At 33.9% G+C, this 15,789-nt stretch overlaps 1 protein-coding gene across 1 annotated transcript in view; it reads right to left on the bottom strand.

Moving 5' to 3' along the window:
• LOC111517964 (monocarboxylate transporter 12) overlaps nt 1-15,789 on the bottom strand; it is a 502,474-nt gene that overhangs the window by 147,992 nt on the left and 338,693 nt on the right. The window lies entirely within an intron of this gene.

The following is a 15,789-nucleotide window of genomic DNA, read 5'->3' as shown; positions in this document are numbered from 1 at the left end:
TCATTTTATCTAAACTTTGGGATCAGTCAGCCGTATATTTTTTAGAAAAATGGCCATTAATATTTTCCGATACCTGAGAGGGAGCCTGAAAATCAGCTACCAAGCCCAAGGCAGCAGGCGCGCAAAGGAGGGTTACAAATGAGGCAGCAGGCGCGCGTGTTAATAAAAAAATACTTTTTTCAAATGAAGAAATACATGTAAAGTGAGTTCGAATTATATCAAGAAGGTTACGTAGCGCCATCTGCCGCGAATAGATCAAGCAATGACGTCGATATATCAAGGAGATTACGTACATCGCCATCTGCCCGCGAAAAGATAAAACAATAATGTCGATAATTAAGTCAAATACAGATCCCGTGCTTGAGAGTTACAAACAAAAAAACAAACAAACAAACAAACATAAATACATACATACATACATACATACATACATACATACATACATACATACATACATACATACATACATACATACATACATACATACATACATACATACATACATACAGGTGAAGCTAATGAAACGTGTTAATAAGATTAATTTAAAATATACACGAAACAACAATAAATATACACGAAAAATACAAGAAACAACATTAACAACTTCAATAGAATCGGATTCCGCTAAAAATCAACTTCATCAGTCGAACTACTACACAGTAGTTTAATCAGTTCGACTGAGGAAGCTACTGTTTAGAGTTTTTAATTTTCATCAAGAAATGGGTACAGTGTAATGATAATTCAAATCAATAATAAATTATATACATTAATCATCATGTTATTCAGATGTTATTCATCAATTCAGATTGGAGCAATAAGGCAAGTGTCTCATTTCGAAATATCGGTTATTCACCATTGAGGATGACAGTGTTTCATGTAAATAAAATTTTGTATGATTCACTGTCATACAAAAGTTTTTGTTCTTTCGAGAAATTTAATGTTCATATGAAAGTAGTTGTTCAGAGAGGAAATTTCCTTTCAGTTACTTCTCTGGATGATATGCACATCTTCGTGAAGTGTTTATTTTGTAATCAATTGCTATGTTTCTTTTCTTTGGAGGATTCCCAAATTTTTTCATTTGAAAACGAAGCAGTAGAAAGGTAAAACCTTTCTTTCCCAACAATTCAAAAATGTGTGTATTGTAAATGCAATGATGTACCTTTATAAAATGAAAGATTGTATTTGTATATAAATACAAACCCTCAGTTCAGAAGCTATCATCCTCAGGGAATGAACACCTATACCTTAGCTCTGTTATCAATATATCTTTCAGCCAAGAAACATGCCAAGCAGTCGGCATAAAAACAGTAAAACCCCTTTTTAATATCTAAGAGGGTTATAACTCATGTCACAATAATTTCCGCGTGGTTCCGCGAGTATTTTAAGTTGATGTAAAGCAGGTTTGTGATAAAAAGCTGATACAAAAACTCCTGATTACAACATCTCACGCCACTTCGAACATTAAGCCCCGGAATAACTTGATTATTTCAGTAGACCTTGTTCTTCTATTCTGAAATCGATTCATACCAATTAAAATAGCTCGAAAAGAATAAGGAGCACAACAGTCACGCTATAGAAAATGTATTCGATTGATAGACGGGTAATTAACTTGAGAATCATTAGATATCATGCATCGAAAAGAGAAGGAAAAGTTGCACATAATCACACTCCAAATTAGAGGATGCATAGTGAATGTAATCCAATTGAATCCACCAAAATATTAACTTTCGTTAGCAAACAAAAATTGTTTTTTTGACGACGTACCTATTATCTCGATGTGATTGAAATCTAAAAGTGTCCAGATCAAGGTTAACATCCCATTGAATTTTCTTTGCTGAAACTTACTTCCGCAATACAATTTTGAGTTTCAAAGTCACTAACAGTTCTCTTCAGTTGAAGATACATGGAATAATAGCGATGTCGATTGGTTTACATTAAGGTTTTGTATATTATTTGATTGTTGTTTCTTGGCTAGCACTGGTTTGATGATCTTAACTGGTAGAAACTCATTTCGTATTCTCAAGAGGTTATATTCAAAACATTTGCAGTTCCAGGAAGCGTTCTATAACCGTATTTGAGCTTCTAGAAGAAACACACTTTCTGATCAAGTAGGAGACAGCACATAAGATTAAGCGACAAAAAATGCAGCAACTCAGAGTTGTGGCATATGTTCTTGACTGGTGAATACTTGCTTCGTAACTAGAGTTCATTCAAAACATTCGAACTTGTAGGCATTGTGAAGATTGTTGTCGCTAACTTAATTTTGTTCTATAAAACGTTCTCTAACGGTAGTTGAGCTTCTGGAAGAAACCCATGGCCTGATGAAGGAGACAGTACAGAAGATTGGAGCTTCAAACAATGCAGCAACCCAGAGTGATGTCATATAATCTAACTGGTAGATTGTTTCGTAAATTCAATATATGTCATTCAAAACATTACTAGTTCTGGAAAGCGTTCTATAACCTCACTGAGCTTCTAGAAGAAACACACTTTCTGATGAAGTAGAAGACAGCACAGAAGATTCAAGCGACGAAAATCTTAGAGCAGAGGCATATGTTCTCAACTGGTAAATACTCGTTTCATAACCTAGTTTCGTAACCAGATTTCACTCAAAACTTTCGAACTTGTGACATCAAAAATATTGTCGTCGCTAACTTGATTTTTTTCTATGAAACGTCCTCTAACGGTAGTTGAGCTTGTGGAAGAAACTCATGTCCTGATGAAGGAGGCACTACAGAAGATTCAGACCCAGAGTGATAGTTGTTTTGTAAGCTCAAAATGGTTCATTCATTTGGTTGTTCTGAAAAGCGTCCTATAATCCTAGTTGAGCTTCTAGAAGAAACACACTTCCTGATGAAGTAGGAGACGAACAATGAATCAACCTAGAGTGTTGGCATATGCTCTCAACTGGTTAAATACCTGTTTCATAACCTCGTTTCGTCCCAGATTTTATTCAAAACATTCGAAACTTCAGGCGTCATACAAGTTGTTGTCGCAAACTCAGTTCAGTTTTAGAAAACATGCTCTAATGGTAGTTGTGATTCTCAAAGAAACACGTTTTCTGATGGAGTAGCAGACACCCCAGAAGATTCGGGAGATCAATAATGCAGCAACCTAGAGTGTTGGCATATACATCTCAACTGGTAATCACCCATTTCGTAACCTCAAATAAATTTTATTAAAAACATTCGAATTCGTAGGCATCATACAGATTGTTGTCACGAACATAGCATCCTCCAACGGTAGTTGAGCTTCTAGAAGAAACACTTTTCTGATGAAGTAGGGGACATCACAGAAGATTTGGGCAAGAACCATAGCATCAACCAAGAGTTGACATATAATCTTGACTAGTTAGTACATATTTCGTAATTTCCATAAATATTATTCGATACATTCAATCTTGTGAGCATCAAACGTGTTGTTGTCGTGAATATAGTATAATGAATAGAGACACATAGAATATAGAGTATATAATTTTCAGTACTGGCAAGTAAATTGCCACCGCAGTTGAGCTTCTAAAAGAAACACACTTCCTGGTGAAGACAGCGCAGATAAGACCAAGAGCTTGCTGAATTTATTGGAAAAATTGTTGATTTGAAAATGATGAAAACAAAAGCAAATTATTTCAAACAATCAACAGTCTGAAAGCTGAAGAAGTTCCAAAAATGTTAATTTAAATACAGAGTTGTTTAAAAATACTGCCAACTTGTTAGCACCCTTCAATATACCATCAATAGTAGTTTCAAAGATGATCTTTTTTCTATTTATAATAATAACTGTTTTATAAAATCACTGGTAACTGTTGTTATGTTCAATTCCATGCGTGTGAAACTCACGGATATTCTAATTATAAGAAAAGCCGATGCGAGTTCCTGATTTCATGTACATATATAGGAAGAAAACTAGCACTTTCAGATATATCCCTGACAAATTTCACCATTTTCTATAAGAGAAAATTACAAGATCACATTTTCTTGTCCATAAGCTGGTGACGTTCCCCTTGAGCAAAGAGAAATATGATATTGAAAAAACAGTTATCAGGGAGATACCCGAAAGTAACGGATATCGCCAAACATAGTTTATAAGTTGTTTAGAAAAAATATTCGGGGAGTGTCTCCGAGAATCCTCGACTTTTCAAAAAGACGACGATTTCAAATTCTTTGTTTTTCTATATTTACCAAAAAGTTGCTTTGGGAGAGTGGGAGAGAAAAAGTCTGGGAATTACGAAATCAGCTCTGAGGATTGCGTTAAAAAGTATGTTGGTCAATCTGAGCAGAGAATAACACCGCGCTACAAGAAACATGTCTCACGTATTCGATTACATAGACCCGAAAAGTCAGGGTTGCTCAACATGCCATAAAGTACGGTCATATAATAAGTGAGGTTTTGCTGGAATAATGAAAATATTGGTATTCAGGATAAACTGTTCTATTAAATGGAATCTTATCTCTCTGTTCGGATTTCAATAGTCAACATTAACAGCATTTCTCAAGATAATTGATTTTTAAAACAGATAATCTATTGAAAAATGGATTCAGAGTTTTCATCATGAGTTTTTCAGATGATCTGTTTGAAAAATCTGTTTTTCCGTTAATCAGCTGTCGCCCCCATACGAACAACAATTCTCAGAAGTTGAAAAACTTATGCGAGCTAAGAACTAACGAGGTATTAGCTTTTAACGTGTTATTTATAACATGGTTGCAGAATCATTCCAGCTTCAACTAGATAAATTCTCTCGAGAAAAATATCTGGTCGAGGCGGGAATCGAACTCACGGTCTTCCAATCGTGAGTCGGGAGCACTTCCACCGCGGCCAATTCCACAATCTTTTATGAAACTAACACAAATCAACAACTGAAGAAAAATGTATAAACAGATATTAATAATATGGTCGAGTAGTTTAGACACTTCATTACCTCTATGCCATGCTAAAATTCTTCAGTGAGAAGCACAGCTAAATTGTCATTTAAAAATGAATTTTGCATGTTTGGATTAGTTTTTTTTTAATTTTTTATATATACTTTTTGGACCAAAGAAAAAATCTTGTTGACAAAGTTAATGAATAAATATAAAAGAATACATAAATGTCATATGAATATAAAAATATAAATGAAATATAAGGTAAACTTATGTATAAAAACACTGAATAAAAAACCACAAACAATGTTTGAAACATACATACACATAAAACATGCTAAGTTAAAAATGATCGGTATAGAACTCAGTCAAACTGTAATAGGGTGTACTACTCAAAATTTCTTTAATCATTTTTCTGTACTGATTGGTATCAATATTTATCTCTTCACTGTAACTCGGCAGATGGTTATACATCTTCACACCATTGTAAAATAAGTAGTCCTTGACCAGAGACTTGCAAGGAATAGGTAATTTTAAATTTTTTTGCACGCTCTGACGAGTTGTATAGTGATGGGTGGTAACCTCAAGTTTCACAAGATGTTTCTCAATCAAACACACTGTCTCCAGAATAAAAAGAGCTACAACCGTCACATTTTTTTGTCTACAAACAGTTGCCTGCATGAGTCACGATGTTTAGCTTTGCACAAGTATCGTATAGCTCTCTCCTGTAATACAAATACAGACTTCAGCAAATTAAGGCTACACACACCCCGAAAAGGTATACCATACCTTAAGTGAGACTCCACCAAAGCGTGATATGCTGTTTTTGCAGTATAAACTCCCAGTTCTCTAGCAATAACTCTCACTGCATAACAGCCGGTGAAAATTTTACTTTTCATTTTTCTGATGTGAGCATCAAATTTCACTCCACCGTCTATATACAGCCCCAGAAATTTAGTACACTCTCTGTTTTCAATGATACCGCTCGCTACAGATAAATTCTGAAGTGAACATTTGAAAGTCATAATATTTGTTTTCGAAATATTAAGGTAGAGTAGATTGGAATCACACCAAGACTTGATTTTTTGTATATCATGAGCTATTGTTCCATTGAGTATATCTATACTTTCACTATGCCACAATATAGTGGTGTCGTCAGCGAAAAGAGTGAATGTTACAGATATACTCTTGTTCATCAAATCGTTAATATACAACAAGAACAATATGGGACCGATAACCGATCCCTGTGGTACACCAGTATTCATTTCAATATGACAATATAAAGAAATCTCTCTTAAATTTTATTATGTTTTTATAGTCTTCATAATGATATGAAAAAGAAGTCCTTAATTACCGAATATTCAAAAAAAAACTATAGATGTTTGTCTTCAATTTGTTGGCAAGTACATTCGAAATAGTCAACTCAATCTATTTCTGAAATGGATGGGATTTGATGACCTTAGTGCTTTGAAATTTTACTTCAAATGATAATTGCATTGAACAACCAGCGTTTACTACTATACTGCGAACTTTAATAACTTCATCGTTACTGAATATGCAATAATCATACTCTACCTACCTCCGCGAAATTTCCAGTCATCTAATTCTCCTTTGAAACTTCATCTAACAATCATCGACCTCATACATGGAAAGCATACACAATAGACCAGGACTAAACATTGATGGTCTCTCACGAAGGTCTAATCTGCGAATTTCCCACAAGTTCGACGATATCTTCATTGCAATGAGCCGAACACATGCATACAATCTCCATTTGTAACGTTGTTATTAGACGAAATTACCTTGTACACTTCAGGAGAATTTTGGACATTAACAAATGTAGCTCGCTAATAATATTCTCCTTAATTTATAAAGTCTAGGGTTTATCTGTGAGAGTGTCCATTCAACAAGGATTTATACGAATTAGTAATGCCAGCGATTAGTGAGGAAAATAAATTTCCTCTGTTCCGTGACGAAACGTAAAACAGTTGATGCGAGAGGTGCTGGAATGAGAAATGTCTAGAGCATTGCAGGAAATGATGAGTGATTTGAGTTTCATTTCTCTTCTGATTTTGAATATTAATTTATCCTGTTTATGGGTGAGTATTTAATTTCAATTCAATTTGAGTACCAACATAAATTTCTTGATTGGTAACCCATCATTTTCAATAAATGCAAAAATGTATGACCATAAAAAATGAAGAAATGGACTGGCATCCCTATGAAGTGAATATAAATAGAGGCATTAGATTATTACACCAGTTTTATGGGGAAAATGTTGTCGAAAATAAAAGGCAATTCAAATGTTCGGGAAAGGTGGAAAGTTGTATTTCGAACACAAATTGTGAAAAAATAACTCATAACGAAGAAGTAACAATCAGCAATGTGTCAAATCAATACTGTTACGTTTTTACCTGTGGGTTGATCAATAATTGACCACACTGAATAATCAAACTTAACTTTATATCACTTCAGTTACAACAATTACTTCAACTATTATTTGATTGTCTTTCGCCTTACTAGATCACTTCGCGTACCGCACTGTAACGTACTTGACTGTCTCGATATGCCCGCCGCTAGCGTTTAAATATCGTAATCGAACATCGTAGAATTTTCGCCGTTCTTGCTGCTTCTCGAACGACAGGGAACATTGGGCATTCCCACGCTTTTAGCTACGTCACGTTTAGTTTATGGTTACCAGTGGCGGCCGGTGTTACTTTCTTTCGGGCATGATCCACAACAATACTTTATAAACAGTATAAGAAATATCGAAAGCAAATATGTTTGAAGTACTCAATAGTATTCCGTTTTTTTGTTAATTATTTCTGAATTTGCTTCCTTGAATTGACATCATATTTGTGAAATATATGAACTACAGAATATAATTTATTCATCCGCGTAGTTCCAATTTCATTGGGATATCTGGATGAAAAGTAGCTTATGCACTTCTGGAAATAATACTTTATTGTGAGATTTTCACCAAACACTTTACAAAACCGCAACACTTGTTTTGCTATACAAAAGCTTCTTCAGGCCTGTATAGAGTAACTAAAATCTGTATATTCAATGCTTCATATATATCTCTACAATTTGAAGTACCTGGATTGAAAATGTGTACCAGAGTGTATAATTGAATCAATTACCATTGACATAAGTAGAGAAACTTCACAAACACATCCCAATAAACATCTGATGAATGAAATTACCTGAGTTTATGTATCAGTTAATTACCAGTTTCCACATTTGAGAAAAATATGCAACAACGAGAGTTATTTGATTCTATTTGATCCTTCAGTAAATCACCCGAATTCTCAATCTATTTATTTGTGAATATTCTGAAAAACTGAGTTCAAACACCTCCTAGTCATGTCTCAACTCATATTATTTTGCCAAAAGATGGTTTGCAGATGTGAAAATTGCCTTCTCATTCAAGAAATTATGTTTGTGTTCTGTAATTCTTTTTCAAAATAGTCTCCTCGTTTGGCCAATATACGGTTCTGGGCAAGGATCATAAGCCAGGTCATATCATTCTCATCTATTCAATACTGAAGTTTTGTCTTTATTGCATACGCATACTATCGTTTCTTGGAGTTGGGTAGACCTAACCCATGCTGTTACATATTATATATTTTGTTTATTTGTTACTTTCAAATCTATATAATTCATGTACCAATCAGACTATTTTGTGTTCCATTCAATTAGCTGTGATCGAAATATGTTGAAAAAAAGTTGTTGCTGTTGATTGTCAGAAAAGGTTAATAGACGTCAAAAAGTAAAGTATGGTACTTTCTTGACAAATAAAGTCTTAAAGGAAATTACTCATGGCTTTATTTTTATACATGGCTTGTTTTCATATAGTTTTTTGGGAAGTAGGGAATCGATAATATCTACCTTGTAACCGATGTTGGCAGCGATTTGCTTGATGAAATTCAGCTCTCTCTGAAAATTACTCTTCGACAGTGAAATATTCAATAGTCTGTGAAGCATACTATTGAATTGCATTCAATAGTATGATAGTAATGTGTGGAGGGATTATGTCTGACAATGTATAAGACGGTTCGTAGAAAATTGCAAAATCATGTTCATTATCAATTTTCTTAATAGTCGAGTCAAGATAATTTATTGAATCATTCACCTTAATTTCAGTGCTGAATTCTGTTGACGGGTGAATGGAATTGACATATCCGGCAAACTTGCCTAATTGCGCAGCTGTACCAGTAAAACAGACTAAGATATCATCTACGTATCTGTATCAGTACCAGAAAGTGGCAATCAAATGATTATTATGGATTCCATCGTCTAGATTATCAATGAAAATTTCAGATAGAAAAGGACTCAATGGCTTTTCCATTACTAGTCCTTCGCTGCACGAATAAAACTTTTCATCGAATTGAAAATAAATTTGAGATAGACAAATAGAAAGTTTATCCAAATTGATTATTGGATTATTGAAATCGGTTCAGTAGATTCACGAATTATTGATTACAAATGCTTTTGATTTATGAATATATAGATCGAAATAGATAGACGAGATTCATTATGCTTTTAGATCGATGTAAAAGTGTCGGTTAGGAGGAAATGTTCATTTTTCGAGAATAGAGATACCTACATTACATGTCGTTAACTGATAAATAAATGATACGAATCACCAATACCTTAAAAAAGGTATGTATATTTCATGTCAACGATATAGTGCAATCTACGATATAGTGCAACAGTTCCCCTTTAATAGTATAGTTAGGGAGCTAACTAATTTCGTTATCCAATAATCATTTCTGATTATATAAGAATCACAATAACTATATACTTAATATATATAATAAAAAAATATTATGATATATATATAATAAATATTTCATTTTTATAGGTGAGTGGGAAAGTAGGGATTCAAATAACAATAACAGGGTGGTAATTAAAAATACTTCTGAATAATACCATCTAGTCTTTTTCAACTAAAATTACTTTTTCAATCCTTTTCTGCCAGTTAACTTCGGTAATATTAGATACTTCTTCTTCAATTAGCTCTATTAACTTCTTATAAAATTTTGGAAAATTATTTTTACGCCTGATACTTTGTTTCAATTTTCCCCAAATAAACTCGATGGAATGGAAAACACAAAAATAGGGGGGAAGTGTCTGTATGCTGTGACCATACTTTTCAGCAGTACTCTCAAGGGCATACACATTTTCAAATGTTTTTGTCTGTAAAACTTCAAGTAGTTGGTTTTTGGTAAAGTAATCTACAAAATAACAAATTGTCATACATTAAAAAACTTTGTATTTCATCTTTCTTCAAATTTTTATTCGGCACTTTGATGAGCTATCGCGAATGATAGGAAGCGTTGTCAAGTACCATTACACCATTACATTCGCATCTAAATTTGGGATCAATGTGTTGAAACCATTCCTCGAAAATATTAGCTTCCACGTTCTTATGATAATAAACATTGAAGGCCTCAAGTTTTATTTAACATATTTTCAAAGAACTCGGAACCTATCCTTTACTTACTCCACAATGCACAATGATTAGTCGCAATCCTTTGTTGCATGCATGTTAGGCGTACACATTCTTGAACTATCAGTCCACCCTGTGTAACTGTGTCGTGAGTGTCATACCAAGTTTCGTCCAGATAGAAAATTTGCCATTGTTCTTGTCTATATATATTTAGTTATCTATTTGTTCTAAGTATTTGTTACGCAATTCCATTATTCTTCTGCTTCTCAGAACTGCTTGACGTTTGTTTATTATTTTAAATCTAAATCCTAGTTTCTTTCTCCAATTCTGGAGAGTTTTGTCACATCAGCTCACGTTATGGCCAGAAGTATTCAATTTCATCCTTATGATTTCAGTTGTAGGGATCTCATTGCTTTTGTGACAGTGGAATATTGTTTTCTCAATGATTTTATTAGATGAACACCTAAAGGTTTTGGTAATCATGTATCACATCGCGTCTTCCGCTCATTACGTTTGTTTTTGACTATTTTACGTACAGTTGAGAAAGGAATTTTGGTCAAATCTGATGTTGCTTGTAATACTTTGTTTCCTTGGAAACCAAACTTGAGATTCAGATTCTTATATACATTGAAACATACTCTCTGTGTTTCAATACTCGAATGCATCCGAATCTTATTCACTGGTATCTCTTTTTCGCATTATAATTGTTCACCATCGCTATTGGAACCACTACACTGGAAAAAGTATGCGTTGTTATTCATCACACTCATTATTGAGTAATTATAACTGCACCAATATCGAATTTCAACACTCAAATCGCAATCAGTTCCTGAACTGAACACGACGGCGTTAACCATCCTCACAGTCTCCGCTTTCTATTCGTCACCGTAACATGACTTCAAATTCAATTTCATGACTATTCAGCCAATCATAAAAGTAGGTTAGTCAAAATTATCCAAACGAACCGCCAAGTGTGCAGTCCACGTGGACTAGTTCGCTACCAGTTTATTTTCATGTGTCGGTTTTTTTTGCCTTTGAGTGTGCCGACAACTTTAAGAGTACACAATATCGTTTACTTCGACTATACATATCAATGGATGAGGAAGTGAAAAATGGGGCAGCTGATATGTGCCATAAGTGTGAGATATAAAAATAAGCAGTTGAATAAGAAAACCACAGAGTCATGAATTTTTTATTATTATTTATATTATCGATTATGATGAGCTGCAGATACTAGGGTAAGTAAGGGACAATATGCTATCACCCCATGCATAGCCGTACATTTTCTGAGAAGTTAGGAACACAAATCATTTCCATTATCTCCATGCAAAAAAAATGAACATATAGCCGAGAAGAAAATAAACAACCGCAAACTTTCATCATTCCATCACCGGCTGAAATCCCATTTACAAGCTGTCCGACGCCCGTATCTCCTCATCTGTGTCTGAACAAAAACACGACACTTGTCCGATTCATTTGGCCGGTGTGTAAACAAAATGCACTCCAACAAAACCAAGTGTGAATGGCGTAAATCTCCGTTATTGAGACCGAGTCCACTCTGAAGTGTCAATAACTTTCTCCGTTTTGGATCGAATCTCGTATTTCACGTTTTATTATGGTGCTTTTCCTTTCCGTCGAAGGAAACTTTTCTGATGATGCGGTGGAAGATTCATCGAAATAGTTTTGGTAATAGACCAGGTCAGGTGTCATAATAATTGTTCAAGCCGTTGTCTCCACTGAATATATCAAAAAGGCTACATGGAAAATGTATGAAAGAAACTTGCGAGAGAAATTAAAAAATCAATAATGTAAACATACACTCCTTACTGTCACACAAGATAGCCAACTCAAAAAAAATACATATGTGGCAAATAAAGTCCTTACTGATATGAACGATAAAATGAATCCAATGAAAACCACTTCAAAACAGCTAATAAAACTAAGAAATGGGTAATTCAAAAATCTTTCACGTATGACAGCTGACACTGATGAAAACTCCACAGAGTAGCCAACATAAAAAAAAAACATGTGTTTTAAACGAAATGCTTATCCGATATGGTCTATTGGGTATAATATATATATAGTATAATAAATTCTTACCCTTGTGAAAAGAGAAAATAAATAATCCAAAGAAAAATTATCACAATCAGTGGCACATACATTGTTGAAATGATCAAGAAATTCTGTCTCTAGATGAATGATACATTGTAAAAATGAATCTGGATGCATATAGATGTAAAAGATGTAGCAGATATAAAATATTTTTTTCTCATCAACAAAGAAATATGGCTGCTCTACAGACACTTCGAGATCTTTTCTGGCAAGTTTATAAAAATTAGAACCTAAATCTAACATGATACCCCTTACTTTCAATCCAATTTTTGAAAATTGCCTAACAGCTTCAATGACAATACTTTTTATATCCAGTATTGATGTGGATGAATTGGTAAAAAAGTATGCAACAGGCTGTTTCCAGTTCGAATGTATGCCTTTTGCCATGACTACTAAGGCATTTGCAGAATTTCATTTTGTTTTGAATCATTTTTCTGAAATATTTTTTTATATTATTGGGTTGGTTGTTGTAAATCAAAACTTTGATATAAAATACAGATTTCTTAGGTTTGGGTTGCCTAGTTTGCTAATTATGAAGTGTTTCAATCGAATGAAATTCTAATGTTTTTGTTATTGATGACAGAATCTTAGAAAAGACATATTTGCTATTTATTGTAGATTATCTGGAACATATAAATGGAAAGTAGGCTCCAAAAAAGGTTATTTGAATATACATTTGATACTTTGGTTTTGCAAAGATTTCAGTGGAAGTAATTGTTTTCCTACAGATACAAATGAAAACTTGATGTGGTTCAACAATTATTTTTCTTTGTGGATTTCCAGTGGAACTGGAGGCATATACTATTCGTAAAGTTCAATTTCATCAAATCAAATTCATAATAAAAAGTCTGCACATCAATGACTTCACTATATATGGTCTATAACAATTTATTGTATGATTTTCGTTATATGTTCATTACTTCAATCTTACATAATGAATAATAGAAAATCATACATTTTTTCGTCAATTGAAAATCGAAAAAGTGAATGCCGATATCTCCCTGCAAATTACTAAAACCCACTGCTTGACACTTGCTCATTTTGAAACTAGACACAAATTTTTCACAAATACAAAATCACCACTTACAACGATTCACTATGTAATAATATTCCATGCCTCAATTTGGCTCGCTTGGTAAACGCCTCAGATTCAGTCGGTTGCGCTGTAGTTCGGCCGCGCATAAAATTCGAGGTGGGAAATCTTGACCCAAATATGGCGGAGAGTGAACTTACTGGTGTTTACGTCTATACTGTGGTTTGGATAAGTTTGGATAAGTTTCCCGCCTTTTTTAGATATCCACTTGAGCGCTGTACCATACAATTGTGCTATGGCTGAAAAGATGGCAATTGGCACAATCGAAACAATTTGTTTTGTAATATTTCTAAAATACAAATCATGAAATTATAAAACAACAACAAAAATTAATAGGCGCTTCGGGGCGACTTCATCGATTCCAGTGGCGCATTTGCTTTTTCAGCTGCAGGAAAACCCGGAAAAACTTGCAGCACCACATCATCTGAAGATCTTGATCTGTCAATATCCTCTCTCTCATAAAACAAAATGTTGGGTGTCTCCAGAGGCTCCACTAAATTCACTGAATCGCCAGAATACTTACTGACACAACTATCGTCAAACTTAAACCAGTCCGTTTTGTCTTTGACCAAGGCGTAATAATGACCAGATTCAACGCCAAAACCACAGTGAACAATGACTGCATGAAGATTATGATAGTGGTCTGCTAGATTGAAGTATTAATCTATTTAGAACTTTTGTAGGAGTTTGGTACTTCCTTCAGAGGTTGAGTCATGTTTGAAGATCATCAGTGTCATTATTATATTCACCGGTGCCTCAGCTATACTTGTTTTCTTATAATAGTCAGTTAGTTTGGCGCATGTTAGGCAATACAGTCGATCATCACCTGTTGAAAGTTCCATTTTCAGATGATTCAACGATAAGCTTTGCACGGACTGGTTATTAGTCATATTAGGAAACGCTAGCTGAAGCTCCAGAAATTCACATACGTTTTTGCTACCTCTTGAACATTTACTACAAAGTAAACAAGTGATAATTTTTCCAGCAAAAGATTTACAAACTCAAGACGAGATAGACTGTACGGAATCATTCAATCCAGAGTGGTTAGGAGTATTGATTCTGCCACTGTTTTGCTCACGAAGAGTATTCAACAAGGACCTCAAGAAATCGGAACAATCCTCTTGTTGTCCTAACGAGTATCTAGTAGATTTCAAAGACTCCAGAAAATCGGTTGGAGGGAAAGATGACATCAATTTATATCAGAATCCATGTATCGTGTCGCCGGTGAAATTAATTTATTGGTTTTATGTTTTGTTTTTGTTATTGTTCTCTGATCTTCATTGCGTTATATCGGTATTTTTCGGCAGAATCCTATTTTTCGGTTTTCATGTATGAACTTTCTAATAAATATAACATTATAAGAGATTAAACCACAAAATGAAAAAATATATTTCTTTGTGACTGACAATTTCTATCGATCCATCTTCAACCCTTCTTTGTCTGAGTTGTTAACGTTATATAACTTTTGAATTGATCATTTGTTGAACAAAAATTCATGAATAGTAACTCCAAATGTAGCAAATTTCAAATTTGACCATCGATAAATTAGTTCCATTTTTCATCTATCGGAATGTAGTTTGTCAAAAAATGCACTGTAGTGCATCAGGATTTGTTCCCACCAGATATATTGTTTTATTTCTAAACGTAGTTGTTGTAATCTGTGGTTGCAGTTGTTAGATTTAGGCCCTTAAAGGGGGTACATAAAATTTGTATAACAATTTTTTTCACAAGCACTGAAAAAGTTACAATAATAAAATTAACCTGACGTTTTGTACTACCAAGAAGACACTTAGCCAGTAATTTATTTGGTTTACCCCATGGTTGTAAGGGGTGGAAAACGCAACCCCTAAAATTTATTTCTAATGTAACTTTTTGTCTTATTATTTGTTCACCATTTAAAAATTTATTTCCAATAGCCTGTTTCATTCTAAACAAATAATGTCTCTTGGGTTTTTTGCCCAAAATAAACCAGTTCGCAGCAAAAAATTATTTCAGGAACAACTACAGAGATACATCGTCATAAATGCGAAAATACGAAACTAATCTATCTAGGAGGTCGCTATTAGCGATACTGACAATTGAATTGGTATGACGCTGTCACTTTGTGAATTTTCGAAATTGGATTAATACTAATTGTGTGTTGTTGTTCTGTTCTTAATTGATAATTCACTTCTAAGGGTCTTGAAGTTCCACCTTCATAACTCTCTTCACAGAAATAAAGTATATCATAAGTACATTCTTTTATTTTCTCAAACGATTTTCAGCGCTTATTT

This window comes from Leptinotarsa decemlineata, unplaced genomic scaffold, assembly GCF_025532065.1.
Source record: "Leptinotarsa decemlineata unplaced genomic scaffold, Ldec_3_MD MMD2_tig00026328_RagTag_RagTag, whole genome shotgun sequence".
Taxonomy (NCBI): domain Eukaryota; kingdom Metazoa; phylum Arthropoda; class Insecta; order Coleoptera; family Chrysomelidae; genus Leptinotarsa; species Leptinotarsa decemlineata.
The sequence above is the reverse complement of the archived record's forward strand: the minus strand, read 5'-3'. Positions and strand labels throughout refer to the sequence as shown.